This window comes from Microcaecilia unicolor, chromosome 6 (genome assembly GCF_901765095.1).
Source record: "Microcaecilia unicolor chromosome 6, aMicUni1.1, whole genome shotgun sequence".
Lineage (NCBI taxonomy): Eukaryota > Metazoa > Chordata > Amphibia > Gymnophiona > Siphonopidae > Microcaecilia > Microcaecilia unicolor.
In genome coordinates, this window is record NC_044036.1 from 245,712,628 (window position 1) to 245,727,525 (window position 14,898).

The following is a 14,898-nucleotide window of genomic DNA, read 5'->3' on the forward strand; positions in this document are numbered from 1 at the left end:
GACTGCCTGCCTCGAAGAATTCGAAGGACAAGGTAGAGTGACTCAGAGTCAGGTCGGTGAGGGACCGGATCCGGAGGGAGGGAGGAGAATTCGCTGAACAACTCGGGAGGGGGTGGCAGGGGAGAGAAGGGAGTCGCTGGGCATGGGTGGATGGAGGGGAGAGAAGGGTCGCTGGGTATGGGTGCATGCAGGGCAGGGGAGAGGAGGGTCACTGCTGGACATGGCTGGATGGAGGGCAGGGGAAAGGAGGGTCACTGGGTATGGGTGCATGCAGGGCAGGGGAGAGGTGGGTCGCTGGGTATGGGTGCATGCAGGGCAGGGGGAGAGAAGGGTCGCTGGACATGGGTGGATGGAGGGCAGGGGAGAGGAGGTGAGAGAGAAGAAATGCTGGACATGGATGGAGGGGACGAAAGAGTGAGGAAGGAGATGAGATGAGGGAAAAGGAAGAGAGGAGAAAAACTGCACATGGATGAAGAAAATAGGCAGAAGCTGAGGACCAGAAATGAAGAAGAAAGGAGGAAAGGAAAGAAATAAATGGAAAGGAAGCCCTGAAACGGAGTTAAGAGGACAGATAGCAGCAGAATCGGATACTGGGCCAGCATGATCAGAAAAACAGTCACCAGACAACAAAAGTAGAAAAAAATTCATTTTATTTTCATTATAGTGTTTGGAATATGTTCACGTTGAGAATCAGGTGCTCAACATTAAAAGTTTATATTTATTTACTTATTTATGGCATTTTATCGCACATTAAACATGAATTAGATTGGAACCTGGGATCATTTAATTTTTTTTCCTGGAGTAATGCATTGCCACCCCCCCCCCCCCCCTCAGGCTCTCTCCCCGGCTATAGCCAGCTCTGCAATCTGGGGGGAGGGCGCAGAAGGGGACTGGGGAGAGAGCCTGTTGTTAAACATTTACCAGCATACCACTGTGTGTATGTATATATATATATATATATAGTGAGGGGTTTGAGAGGAGCCTGCGTCAGGGAGGACTAAGGTAGAGGCCAGAGAAAAGGATGCTCTTGAGGAAGAGCAAATTTCACTCACAGGTTCCTTATAGACAGAGAATTCGCCCCCTAGTGGCCGAAAGGCCGGTCAGACCACTAACTAAAGGTAGGAACTACCATCCCCAGAACCCACCTGTTCCAATACAGGACTCTCAGGAAACAGAGGGGGATGGGGATGATTGGGAAATGGTTTCTGATCAAGATGGGGAGCAGCTGAGGAAACCCTGGGGGGAGGAGGCTATGGAATGGGATAAAATGGAAGCAGATGAGGAGGTAAGGGAGGAGAGCATGGAAGTGTCGGCATTAGCACAGACTCCAGCTGGGAAGGTAAAAGGTTTCATCGCTACCGTGTTGCTTCAACTATTTAAGACTGGGGAAGTGAAGTTGGTGCAGTTTGGGAGCAAAGTTGCCAGGTGGGCTGGTTTCCCACCCAATTGGGCTGGTTTTTAAGCCAGGATGCGGGAAATTATCGAAGGCTGCGGGCTGCGGGAAATTGGGCTTCTTTTTCACTGCAGCTGTGCAGGGTTTGGGCTCTTTTCCAGGGCTTCTATTGGTCCAATTTGGTCCAATAGAAGCTTTTCCGGGGCGGGGTTCACATCGGGGGGGGGGGGGTTATGACATCAGAGGTGACGTTGGGGGCGGGGTAATGACGTCAGAGGTGACGTCAGGGGGCGGGGTCAGTGACATTGGAGACGGGGTCGATGACGTTGGAGGTGGGGTTTGACGTTGGGTGGGTTTTGGCCTGGTTTAAGGCTGATTTTGGGTGGGGAAAATTTTTCCCATCTGGCAACACTGGGAGGAATTTGTGGAGGAAGCTAGCTAGCAAACTACCTGAAGACAGAAGGTAGTGCCAAGAAAGGTTGAGCTGTGGTTAAATCTCCCTGGAGAGGGGACTTGAACTATGTTGATGAAGTGAAATGAATGTAGAAAGCTGAAGTTGTGAATTGTCAGGTGGTGATGCAGCTGGAACAAGAATAAGACTGTATTACTAAGCCTGTGAATAAAAGCCTTTTACCTATAAAAGTCTTGGAGCTGCTGCACTTTTGTTTGACCACTACCGTTAAGACAGCTTGAGTGGCTGCTACCAGGAAGGAGCTGGGGAAACTGGGTGAGTTGAGTAAGGACAGGACTGTTAGTCTGAATACCCTGGCCCACATCGAATCCGACAAGCTATACAGGGTCAACCCTGGCCTGCAGAAGGAAGGGGGACCAGATGGCTATATATATATATAAAAAATGTTTGGCAAAGACATTTTGAATGTAACTCAGAAAAACTTATCTGACCTCCCACCTCCTCCTTTAGCACATGAAAGCCTGAAACAATAGGACTATTAATGGTCAACCAGTAACAATAGAACTGGCTGAGTAGATTCTGAAAAGCTAATCATCACCATTCTCCAAAGAACAGAGTCTGCATATTGGCAGCAATCAAAAAGGCTGGTTTTAACAAAATACAGACCATCTGCCTGAAACTCACAGACAATGACTCACCTAACCTTGTAATCACAGAGACTGGAAAGCCCATCTACCCGAAACTCCCACACAATGACCCACCTAATCTTGTCAAGTATGGGTGTATACCACTGTAATTGGTTAGCCGGGAAACATGTAATCAGCTACCATGCTCCATTTCAAAAATCAGACAGAACCAGTTTCACTTATCCCTGAGTTTTCATTGGATCAGTACACCCCACCTGACTTCAGCCTTGTTAGTGAATACATATAATACTGATTAGTAACATAACACTTGCTAATCTTGTTAACTACCTCTCACTAATGAGTGATGCCCTTTAGCACTACTGTACCGCTATGAATTTACAGCCTGTCTCACTGACACAGTCTACTCAATAATTGCTGTGGATTCTTTTGGATTCGTATTAGATAAATGAAACCTTTATTAGAGGAGCTAAATTCTACAATGATTAAGGTATATACAATAATTAGCTATATACACACAATGATTAGCTAAACAATCATTACATCACTGGTCTCTACATCTAAGCAATGGAGTTCTTAGACCAGGAAAAGAAGCAATACATACAACATCACTGGTCCTTACATCATCCAGGCTCTTATCATCAGCTGGGGGGGCCCATTACAGTGAAAGCCAGGAGCTTTTTAGACTAGGAACAGATCCTCTGTGCAGTACGTATGTTACTCACAGATGAGCTCCCGATTTCACTGAAAGAAACTCCCCTTTTTATTAGGCTCAGAACTCATATTCAGAGCTAAAGAAAGTTACAGAATGCTTCTAAGGAAAATTACAGAATGCTTCTCTGTTTAGGTAAACAAGCCATACTGTGGGAATGTGGTCACATGCTTTCCCAAGTCCAGGTGGCCAAGCTGGGCCTGGAAAACAAGTGCCATCCTCCCCTTCACATACCAAATTAATTGGAGCTGTGTCTTATCTTCTACATTCCAACTTATTTTCACACAATCAAAGTTAAACAATTAGAATTACTTCTAATCAACAATACAGACCCCGAGTGCACTGGATGGTCCAGACAGAGATGAAAAACAATCTTTAAAATTCACTTCCATTACAACTACCTATTTTGGCAGAAGGTACATAAAATGATTCAGGCCAGACATACATAGTTATCAAAAGTCGGTCATGACGTAGCTTGAAGAGGTCAATGTCTGACCTCTCACATCTTCACACACTTTTGAGGAAAACAAATGCTGCCCAAAACCAGTTTGTACCTATATGATAGGGCTGTATTATGTGCCAGGCATTTCATATAAGAGACATCCCTGTTATTTACATAACTCCTATGTGACCATACCATTTCATTTGTACGCAGACCCCCTCCTGAATGCTTGACATGGCCTTCAGTGCGTATCACTGAATACTTGCTACCATATGCCCCCACATTCTTTCACTGACTTACAGTACAATTCATAATCGCAGAAAACATAGGCCTATGATTTCCTTCAAAAGCAAAGATGCAAATAGAAGAAAAAATAGACAATATGGTAAAATGGGGGGAGGGGGGAACAAGACTGTTTTTTTTTAGATATGTAAGTGATATTAGGAAGTGCAAAAGTGGCATTGTGAGACTCAAAGGTAAAGGGGAGGAATATGTAGAAGCTGATAAGGATAAGGGGGAATTACTTAAATATTTCTGTTCTGTGTTCACAGCTGAAGGGCCAGAAGCAAGACCGTGGAAGACAAACACAAATAGGAATGGAGGTGTGCTAGACCCTGAACGATTTTCAGAGGCCTGTGTTTGGGAGGAGCTAGCTAAAACAAAGGTGGACAAATGGATGGAGCCGGATGACATACATCTAAGGGTTCTGAAGGAACTTAGGGAAGTCCTGGCAGCTCTGCTGGCTAACCTTTTCAATGCTTCTCTAGAGTTGGGAGTAGTCCCGGGGGACTGGAGAAGGGAAGATGTGGTCCCTCTTCACAAAAGCGAAAGTAAGAGGTTGGGAACTGCAGGTTCGGTAAGTCTGACTTCTGTAGTAAGTAAATTAATGGAAACACTTTTAAAAAAGAGGACAGTAATGTTTTTGGAATCCAGTGGATTACAGGACTCAGGAAACATGGTTTCACTAGAGGTAGGTCTTGTCAGACAAATCTGATTAATTTCTTTGACTGGGTGACCAGAGAGGTGGATCAAGGGACATCGCTAGATGAGGTGTATTTAGATTTTAGCAAAGCCTGTGACACGGTTCCATATAAACAACTAATAAATAAACTGAGTGACCTCGGTGTGGGCCCTAAAGTGACTGGCTTAGGAACTGGTTAAGTGGAAGGCAAGAGAGGGTAGCAGTAAATGGAGCTCAATCTCACCAGTGGCGTTCCGACGCTGGCTGACACCCGGGGCGGATCGTCGATGCACCCCCCACGGGTGCAGCGTGACCCCCCCCCCGATGAAATGACACCTCTCCTGCCCCCCCCCGGCGAAATGACACCCCCCCCAGGTGCACGCTGCTGGGGGGGGAGGTACCGCGGCGCGCACCTGTTGCCCTGTCTCCGAGTTCGTAATTCGCAGGTGTTCACTGCTCCCTCTGAGTCTGCCCTGGAACAGGAAGTAACCTGTTCCGGGGCAGACTCAGAGGGAGCAGTGAACACATGCGAATTGCGAACTCAGAGACAGGGCAACAGGCGCGCGCGCGGCACCCTCCCAGCGGCGTGCACCCGGGGCGGACCGCCCCTACCACCCTCCCCTTGGTACGCCACTGAATCTCACTCTGATGTTACCACTGGTGTGCTGCAATGTCCGGATCTTGAGCTGCTTCTTTTTAACATTTTTGTAAGCAATTATTGCTGAAGGACTGTCTGGTAAGGTTTGCCTCTTTGCAGATAATACCAAAGTCTGTTATAGGTTAGACACCCCTAATGGTGTGGATAACATGAGGAAGGATCTATAGAAAAATGCAAGCTCATGCATTTGGCAGATGATACCAAAATCAATAATAGGATAGACACCCCCTGATTGCGTGGATAACATGAGGAAGGACCTAGCAAAGCTTGAAGAATGGTCCAGAATTTGGCAGCTAAAAAATACAGGATCATGTATTTGGGCTGCAAAAACCCAAGGGAACAGTACAGTTTAGTGAGTGAAGAACTTTTTTGCAAAAAAGAGGAGCAGTACTTGGGGGTCATCAAATGTGATGACCTTAAGGTGGTCAAACAGGTAGAAAAGTCATTGGTGAAAGCTAGAAGGATGATTGGGTGCATATGGAGAAGAATGGCCAGCAGGAAAAAAGAGGTGATGATGCCCCTGTATAAGAGTCTGGTGAGATCTCATTTAGAATGTTGTGTACAACAAAACATAAACAGGATGGAGTCAATCCAGAAGGCAGCTACTAAAATGGTCAGTGCAATGGTGTAGCTAGAACTGAATGGGCCCTGGACAGAAAAATTGATTTGGGCCCCCTTTAATGCCATTGCTCCCAAGGTAGTGGGGACCTGGGAGGAGGGAGGCACAGAGATGCAGGGCCGTGCCAAGGGGTCTGTGGCGCCCCCCTGCAGGAGATCAGTTGGCGCCCCCCCCCCCCGCAGACGAACAATTGGCGTGCGCCCCCTCCCCTCCCCTCCGTGAAAATGATCGCTGCTCTCCCGCTCCCAAGTCCCAACTGCCCACCCTCTTCTCCCCCCCAAGATCCCTTTTAAATTTACCTCTGTCCGGCAGCGAAGGCGCGCCACAGCGTCAGTGAAGGAGGCGGCGCTCCCGACGTCTCTACTAGTCTTCCCTTCGCTCAATGTCCCGCCTTCTTCTGACGTCATTTCCTTGAGTGAAGAGAAGACTAGTAGAGATGTTGGGAGCACCGCCTCCTTCACTGACGCTGTGGCGCGCCTTCGCTGCCGGACGGAGGTAAATTTAAAAGGGATCTTGGGGGGAGAAGAGGGCGGGCAGTTGGGACGCGGGAGGGCAAGGTAAGCATGGCGCGGCGGGGCGCCCCCCCAGAGGACGGCGCCCTCCTGCTGTGCTTACCTCGCTTACCGTGTTGGCACGGCCCTGCGGAGATGCACATTTCCTGAAGTTGACATATTACAATTAATACATTCAGAGAAAAATACTTTTTTTCTACCTTTGTTGTCTGAGCATTTCTTTAGTCCTGGTGTTCCTCTTCTGCTTTTCTCTGGGGTTTTTTTTTTTTTTAACTTTCTCCAATTTCTCCTGTCCTTTTGGTGTTTTCTTCTCTATGTCCAGAATTCATATTTTCTGTGCCCTTTTCTGTGCTGTCCAGCGTCCGCCCTCCTGTCCTTTTGATGTTTCTTCTCTGTCTCCAGTATTCATCTTTTCTGTGTCCCTTTCTGTGCTGTCCAGGTCACCCCTATTATTGGACGGCCCTGGGCATTTTGCCGGGTTCACTTAATGATAGCTATGCCTCTGGGTCAGTGGTTGTCATCATAAAGTGTATGGGGAAAGACTTAAAAATCTCAATATGTATACTTTGGAAGAAAGGCAGGAAAAGGGTGATATGATAGACACATTTAAATACCTATATGGCATTAATGCACAGGAGGCAAGTCTCTTTCAATTGAAAGAAAGCTCTGGAATATGGGGGCATAGAGTGAAGGTGAAAGGAGATAGAAGTAACCTGAGGAAATACTTCTTCACGGTTAGAGTAGTGAATTCATGGAATGGCCTCCTGGTGAAGAAGGTAGAGATGAAAACTGTATCTGAAGTCAATAAAGCTTGGGACAAGTACATAGGATCTCTAAGGGCGAATAAGGGATAGCAGATGGGCAGACTGGATAGGCCATATGGTCTTTATCTTCCTTCATTTTTCTCTGTTTTATTCTTCAATGAAAGGTAGTAGCAGAACATGTGGGTGTAAATATCTGTATATACTTTCTCTTTAGACAACTGGCAAAGTGAAAGTATGTCCTTACCTGATAGCAATGACTTCAGATAGTTTGAAAATTACCCTGAAAAGGTCTACCACTCCCTGAATACAGTGGTTTATAAGGAAACTCCCAGGAAATCATGAATAACCCTGGCCAGCAGGCAATGTAATTCAGTACTAAAGCTCAGATGGGAACAACAATTATGGATAAAGTTTTCTTTTATAATTAGAACAAAAGATGATTTTGCTCTGTACTATTTTGTTTAGATAGTATAGTTGCCCTACCTTGCTTTACAAATGCTTTGTACCTCAGGTACGTATACCAGATCTCACTTCTGTCCCTTCCTCCCTCCCTTTTTGTAATTGCTTGCTTTGGTTCCAGTTAGTTCACGTTGATTATATCTATTGTTTGGGGTGTTCAGCACATTAAGAACTACCTTCCAAGTGACCCCTGATGAGGAAAGTGGAAGGTTCTTATACTGCAGCCTATATCAACAAAAACCTCTCATAGCAGGTACCTTGTAGTCCACCACATACACACGTGGGATAGGACACACCCATATATGCTTGCAATTCTCTTCAGTTTAGTTTTGGACCTGGGATTTTTTAGTAGTTGATGCCAACTATGGAATGGAATGACAGTGAAAATGTGTTGGGAAATGTTTCTTGTAATATTAAGAAAGAAAATCAGTTGCAGGGTTGGAAGCAGTTTTTACATTTTGTACTATGTTTTTAGCTTTGCCACTTCGGACGTCCTATGGGCCTGGGAAGTGGTCTATAAGTTGATCTATAAAAGAATGTGCTTCACTTGGACCCCTCAAAGATGTGCAGAAATCTGTAAGGCTCAGATCATTTCTGACTTGTCTGCCAGGATTAGAGTCAGTACCATTAGCTGTGTATGGATGCTACTAACTGAAAAATTGTATACCATGGTTTGCTTTCAGTTTTGGCAAAATTGATAGCGCTATCTCCCTTGTCATTCCCCTTGCTCCTCTTTCTTTTCTAGTTGTGGTAGCATAGAGGGGCTTAATCGAACGGGGCCGACCATCTATATGGGCGGCCATCTCTAAGGCCAGCCCCGTAAAGCGGCAATATTTGGGCCGGCGTTAGAGATGGCCGGCATTAGAGATCGCCGCCATTGGTTTCCGCTGATAATGGAAACTAATGGCGGCCATCTCAAACCCGGCCAAATCCAAGCACTTTGGTCATGGGAGGAGCCAGCATTTATAGTGCACTGGTCCCCCTCACATGCCAGGACACAAACCGGGCAACCTAGGGGGCACTGCAGTGGACTTCACAAATTGCTCCCAGGTGCATAGCTCCCTTACCCCCAAAAAACCCAAACCCACTCCCCACAACTATACAACACTACCATAGCCCTTATGGGTGAAGGGGGGCACCTACATGTGGGTACAGTGGATTTGTGGTGGGTTTTGGAGAGCTCCCATGTACCACTACAAGTGTAACAGGCGGGGGGATGGGCCTGGGTCTGCCTGCCTGAAGTGCACTGCAGTATCCACTAAAAACTGCTCCAAGGACCTGCATAGTGCTGTGATGGAGCTGGGTATGACATTTGAGGCTGGCATAGAGGCTGGAACAAAAATGTTTATAATTTTTTTTTTTGGGTGGGAGGGGGATGGTGACCACTGGGGGAGTAAGGGGAGGTGATCCCCAATTCCCTCCGGTGGTCATCTAGTCAGTTGGGGCACTTTTTTGAGGTTTGGTCCTAAAAATAAATGGACCAAGTAAAGCTGGCCAAGTGCTCGTCAGAGCCGGTCTACTTTTTTCCATTATTGGCCGAAGCCAGCCATTTCTTAACCACGCCCGCGTCCCGCCTTTGGCACCCTGCTGACACGCCCCCTTGAACATTGGCTGGCCCTGCGATGGAAAGCAGTTGAAGCCAGCCAAAATCGGCTTTTGATTATACCGATTTGGCCAGGTTTAGGAGATGGCCGGCCATCTCCCGATTTTGTGTCGGAAGATGGCTGGCCTTCTCCTTCGAAAATAAGCAGGATAGTCTCCAGTGAGAACACAGAACTGCAAACCTGGACATCTCCATTATCCTGTCTATTGATCACTGTGACCTTCAGCATAAATAAGACATTAACATTTACATGCCAAATACATACATAAATGATTAGAATTCCCTGTATATATGTTTTTAACATTTGCACATAAACATGCAAATACCAAAAATCTGCTTCAGTGCTATTTTGCCAATTTGTGCATAACTTACGTGGAGGGGCATAATCGAACGTCACCGGCGATCTATTTTGGCGGTGGCGCTACAGTTGGCCGGAACCGTATTATCGAAAAAGATGGCCGGCCATCTTTTTTTCGATAATACAGTTTAGCCTGGCCAAATGTCACAGTTCGCCGGGGTTGAGATGGCCGGTTTTGTTTTTCAGCGATAATGGAAAAAAATGCCGGCGATCTCCAACCCGGCGACATCCAAGGCATTTGGTACTGGGAGGAGCCAGCACTTGTAGTGCACTGGTCCCCCTCACATGCCAGGACACCAACTGGGCACCCTAGGGGTCAGTGCAGTGGACTTCAGAAAATGCTCCCACATGCATAGCTCCCTTACTTTGGGTGCTGAGCCCCCCAACCCCCCCCCCCAAAACCCACTACCCACAAATGCACAACACTACCGTAGCTCTTAGGGGTGAAGGGGGCAACTACATGTGGGTACAGTGGGTTTTGGAGGGCTCCCATTACCAGCACAAGTGTTACAGGTAGGGGGGGATGGGCATGGGTGCACCTGCCGTAAGTGCACTGCGGTACCCACTAAAAGTGCTCCAGGGACCTGCATACACGCAGGCCTCTAGGACTTGTTGCTGCTGTAGAACCTTGGCACACCAGTTGACACCTGAAGACTAATCTCTTTGAAAAAGTCCTTTATTTGAATAAGCACGTTTACTCACAGTTAACTGCAGATCAGAGGTTGTGCCCCACTGGCAAAGAGTCTCCCTGGGACTGAGATTAGCAGTAGGTCAGAGCTGGCAGAATGGTGTACAATGCCCTCTTTCAGCAACATTCAAGGTAATAACTAAGGTCTCTAATGTGGGTAACACATGAAAGGTATCTGAAACTGGCTTACAAAAATGGCCACTACCTCATGGACTACCGGAAACAAAACAGGGCACACTGACCCAGTTAGCAGGGGGAAAAGCACCATGGGAGTACAGCCCACTACCCTACACCCACCACAATGCATTGCTGATGTGACTCTGCAGTGCATCTTACAGAAAAGGTGTCACACTCACCCGAGAGCCACATCACAACCAGGGAAAGGCTGTCAAAGGATAGAACACATTCTGCTGTCATGGAGGTGGGTATGGCATTTGAGGCTGGCATACAGGCTGGCAAAATATGTTTATAATTGTGTTTTTTAATGTGGGAGGGGATTGGTGACCACTGGGGGAGTACGGGGAGGTCATCCTCGATTCCTTCCGGTGGTCATCTGGTGAGTTGGGGAACTTTTTTGAGGCTTGGTCGTGAAACTAAAAGGACCAAGTCAGTGGCGTTCCTAGCCTTGACGACACCCGGGGCGGATCGCCGATGCGCCCCCCCCCTACGAAGTGACACCCCCCCCCGGCGAAATGACACCCCCCGGGTGCCGTGGCGCGCGCCTGTCGGCTGTGAGTTTGCTATGCTAAATTCTCTCATTCGCTGCAGCTCCCTCCCTCCCTCTCTGCCCCGGAACAGGAAGTAACCTGTTCCGGGGCAGAGGGAGGGAGCTGCAGCGAACAAGAGAATTTAGCGTAGCGAACTTGCAGTCGACAGGCACGTGCCGCGGCACCCCCCAGCGGCGTGCACCCGGGGCGGACCGCCCCCACCACCCCCCCTTGGTACGCCACTGGACCAAGTAAACCCGGTGAAATACTGCTTAACGCCGCTTTTTTTTGTTCCATTATCGACGAAAGCCGGTCATCTGGTAGCCATGCCCATGTCCCGCCTTCACTAAGCTACCGACACGCCCCCTTGAACTTTCACCGGCGAAGCGACGGGAAAGCAGCGATGCTGTCAAAAATGCTGCTTTCGATTATACCGATTTCGCCGCTTTTAAGAAATCACCGGCCATCTCCTGATTTATGTCAGGAAATGGCCGGCGATCACTTTCGAAAATAAGCTTGTTAGTGCACATGTGAGCTGGACTCACACTTAAATGTGTAAATTATCTATATATATAAAAGCCAACCCCAACATTCTGAAGCCTCCACGGAAGTTGAGGCGCCCGAGATATCCGGTGTGCCCTGGAGTGTCTGCACCGCCCTCGCGTCAAAACGTCATGACGCGTCAAAACGTCATGACGTCGAGGGCGGAGCTATTGACACTCGAGGGCCGAAACGGCCCACAGCAAACAAGGCAAGTAGCTTCGAGGGACGGAGGGAGGGGGCCCCTTGCTAGCGCCCGTTTCATTCCGCTCAGAAACGGGCATTTTTTCCTAGTATTATTCTATAAGTTGTACGCATATCTCTGGCATTTTGGTACAAGCATTTACACCAGCTCTATGGCTGATATTAGTGCTTGGCCCAGTTATGTTAACCCTATAACACCCACTTTCCTTTATAGAGTAGGCTCCTAAAACGCATCCTCTAGGCATCGAAATATAGGCACACTGTCATAGAATTGCACCCATTAGAGCACCTATTAGGAAAAGTCTATTCTATGTCTATGCATCAATACATCCACTTCTGAACTCTCATCCCCGTAATCTCACCTCACTTATACCTTTACTCACAGAAAAATGTATACCATATGTCTTCTTGTTATTATAAATTGCCCTTTTAGCTTCCCGTTGTCTCCTTCCAATGTTTCACGGTTCTTTTCCATTGTTATATTCCTTAACGATACTTTGATTTTGTCTCGCATAACTCTTCACAATGTAATCCATAACCAAGTTGTAACAAATTGTATTTCCTTCATTCATAATGTATTGTAAGCCACACTGAGCCCACAAAAAGGTGGGAAAATATGGGATACAAATGCAATAAAATAAATAAATAAAATAAAATAAATAAAAGAAAGTAATGTCCACTTTCCTTTGTAGAATACTAGTACAACCAAGTATATTTTAGTTTATAGAATAGTAATACACACATGATTGGTGCCAGCAATTTGAAGTTGCCTGTGTAAGTGCTAGACACTATTCTGTAAACAGTCCCCTCCCCCCCCCCCCCCCCCCCGAAATTCAGCGCTATTTAACTGGCCAGGAATGGCTGCTGGCCAGTTAAATAGCACTTAACCTGCTATCTGTGAATATTCAGCAGGAGATTGCCAGATATCTCCCACTGAATAATCCCAGTCAGCACAAAGGTGCGTAAGGGCCTACGTGCATGCAGCGCATGTCAAATCATCATTACTACCTGGCTAGCATGTGCACCTGGCGGTAATTCCGAGTTTGGTGTATGCCAAAAATCCACAGTAGAAAATAATTTTCTATTTTCTTCCATGGGGGCATTCCCAGCTGTAATTGGCAGTTGGGGTGCGCTGGACAGTTACCACGCAGGTAACATATGAGCCCTTACTGCTAAGTCAATGAGTGGTGTTAAGGGCTCAGGCAGTAAATAGATGCGTGCTGGTTTTAATTTTGCCGCACATCCATTTCCCACTCCCCCCCCCCCCCCAAAGAGCCTTTTTTCCAGATGCGGTGGAGATATGCTCCAGTGTGCATCCAAAACACATGCCCACACTACTGCAGGCCACTTTTTCCACGCCTTTGTAAAAGAGCCCCTTAGAGTCTTATTCTATAAAGTTTATGCTCCTAATTTAGGAGCATAATTTATGCTCCTAAATTTATGTTCTTAAATTACAAGCATAATGTATTTTGGAGCATAGAGTATGCTCCTAATTTTGGAGCGTAAATTTAGGAGCATAACCTTTATAGAATAAGGCCCTTAGTGGCTGGCCGGTTATATCGCATGATATAACCAGCTATCAACAAATATTCAGCACATCGCCAGCTAAGTTTGGTAGCCGAATTGGGCTACCCAAATAACAGGCCTATCTTTGGCTGCTATAAACCTAACCGGCCAGCGCTGAATATTGGCTTGGCTGGTTAAGATACACTGGCCAAAAATAAACCGGATATTTATTGTCAGTCACCAGAAACAGCCCAGCATTGAATTTCTGGCCTCACCGCCAACCGTGGGTGGTAGCTGGGCTGCCTCCCATGGTCTGAATATTGGTCCCACTGCGCCTAAATTAGTTAGCGTACAACTTTCAGGGGGTATACACATGGACAAAGCATGGGCATGTCATAGACATGTTGCCAAGCAATACACGCAACTTATAAAATACTATCAGTAGTGTGCTTTGCATGGCACACGTAGGCACGCCCACTTAGAAATTGACTTGTTGTAAGTAGGTGCACCTGAATGCAGCTTTTCACTAGTATTCCATAAGACGTAGGCACACCCTTAAACCATTATAGAAATGGCGCTAAGCATGCACCTTTGTGGTGCCTAAAATGAGGCACCAGTTTATAGAATTGCCAACTTTGTCTCTTCCTTTTGAAACACGGGGCATATGGCAAATGTTGTGCTGCTGTAATCTAACAGGTCTGGTTGATCAAAGCAGGATCAAATGATTAGACAAATACTGAGGCTAGGCGGAGAAAAAAAGCTAACAAAAGAATACTAAAAGGGATTTTAAAAGAAACAGGTAATCAATGTTCCTTAATAAAAAAAGGGAGTGACATGATTGAATTTACTAGCAGGGCAGTAGCATAGGCAGAAATTTTTAACAGGGAGTGCGCCTCTACCCCCCTCCCACGCGAACTCCTCACACCACTCTGGTACCTTCACCTCTCTCCGCTCCAGTCATCACCGGGACAACGACAGTGGCACTCATAGGCTGCCTGTAGCTTGCACTGGGTCTTGACTTTGTCTTCCCATAACTCCTCATAATGTAACCCATAATTGTACTGTAACACATTGTATTTCCATCATTCACAATGTATTGTAAGCCACACTGAGCCCGCAAATAGGTGGGAAAATGTGGGATACAAATGCAATAAAATAAATAAACCATCCCGCGTCAGAATGGGCGAGATGGTTCACAGAGAAAGTCCCAGTGCAGGCCACAGGCAGCCTATGAGTGCCTCTGCCACTGTCCAGGCAAAGACTGGAGGGAGATGATTTTAAGGCACGAGCGGGGTGGGTTGCACGCACCTGGAATAAATACACCACCGCAGCAGGGCGTGTGGGTGTTGCAGGGGTAGGTCCCTCAGTGGTCACCTCACTCTTTAAGCATGGTCCTGCATGTGAGTACCAGCACCTTTTTTTTCCCTAGAAAAAAAGAGCACTGATAAATATGTGTTTCTGTAGTCTGCCACCCTCCTCCTCAGGAAAGAACATTTTCACTCCAGTTTCTTTGATTTGGAAAGCTGAAGTAGACTTCCCAGGAGTTAATCTCAGGTACTGCAAGGCTCTTCTACTGGTTATATATCCTGCTATAAAGAAGGAAATTTCTGGATTATGCATGAAAACATTTCTACTTGATGAGCTGGCTCCTTAGTTCCAGAGCTTCAAATTAGCTAGTTCCGGAGGGGAATTTTAGGATTTCTGAAAACCTCATCC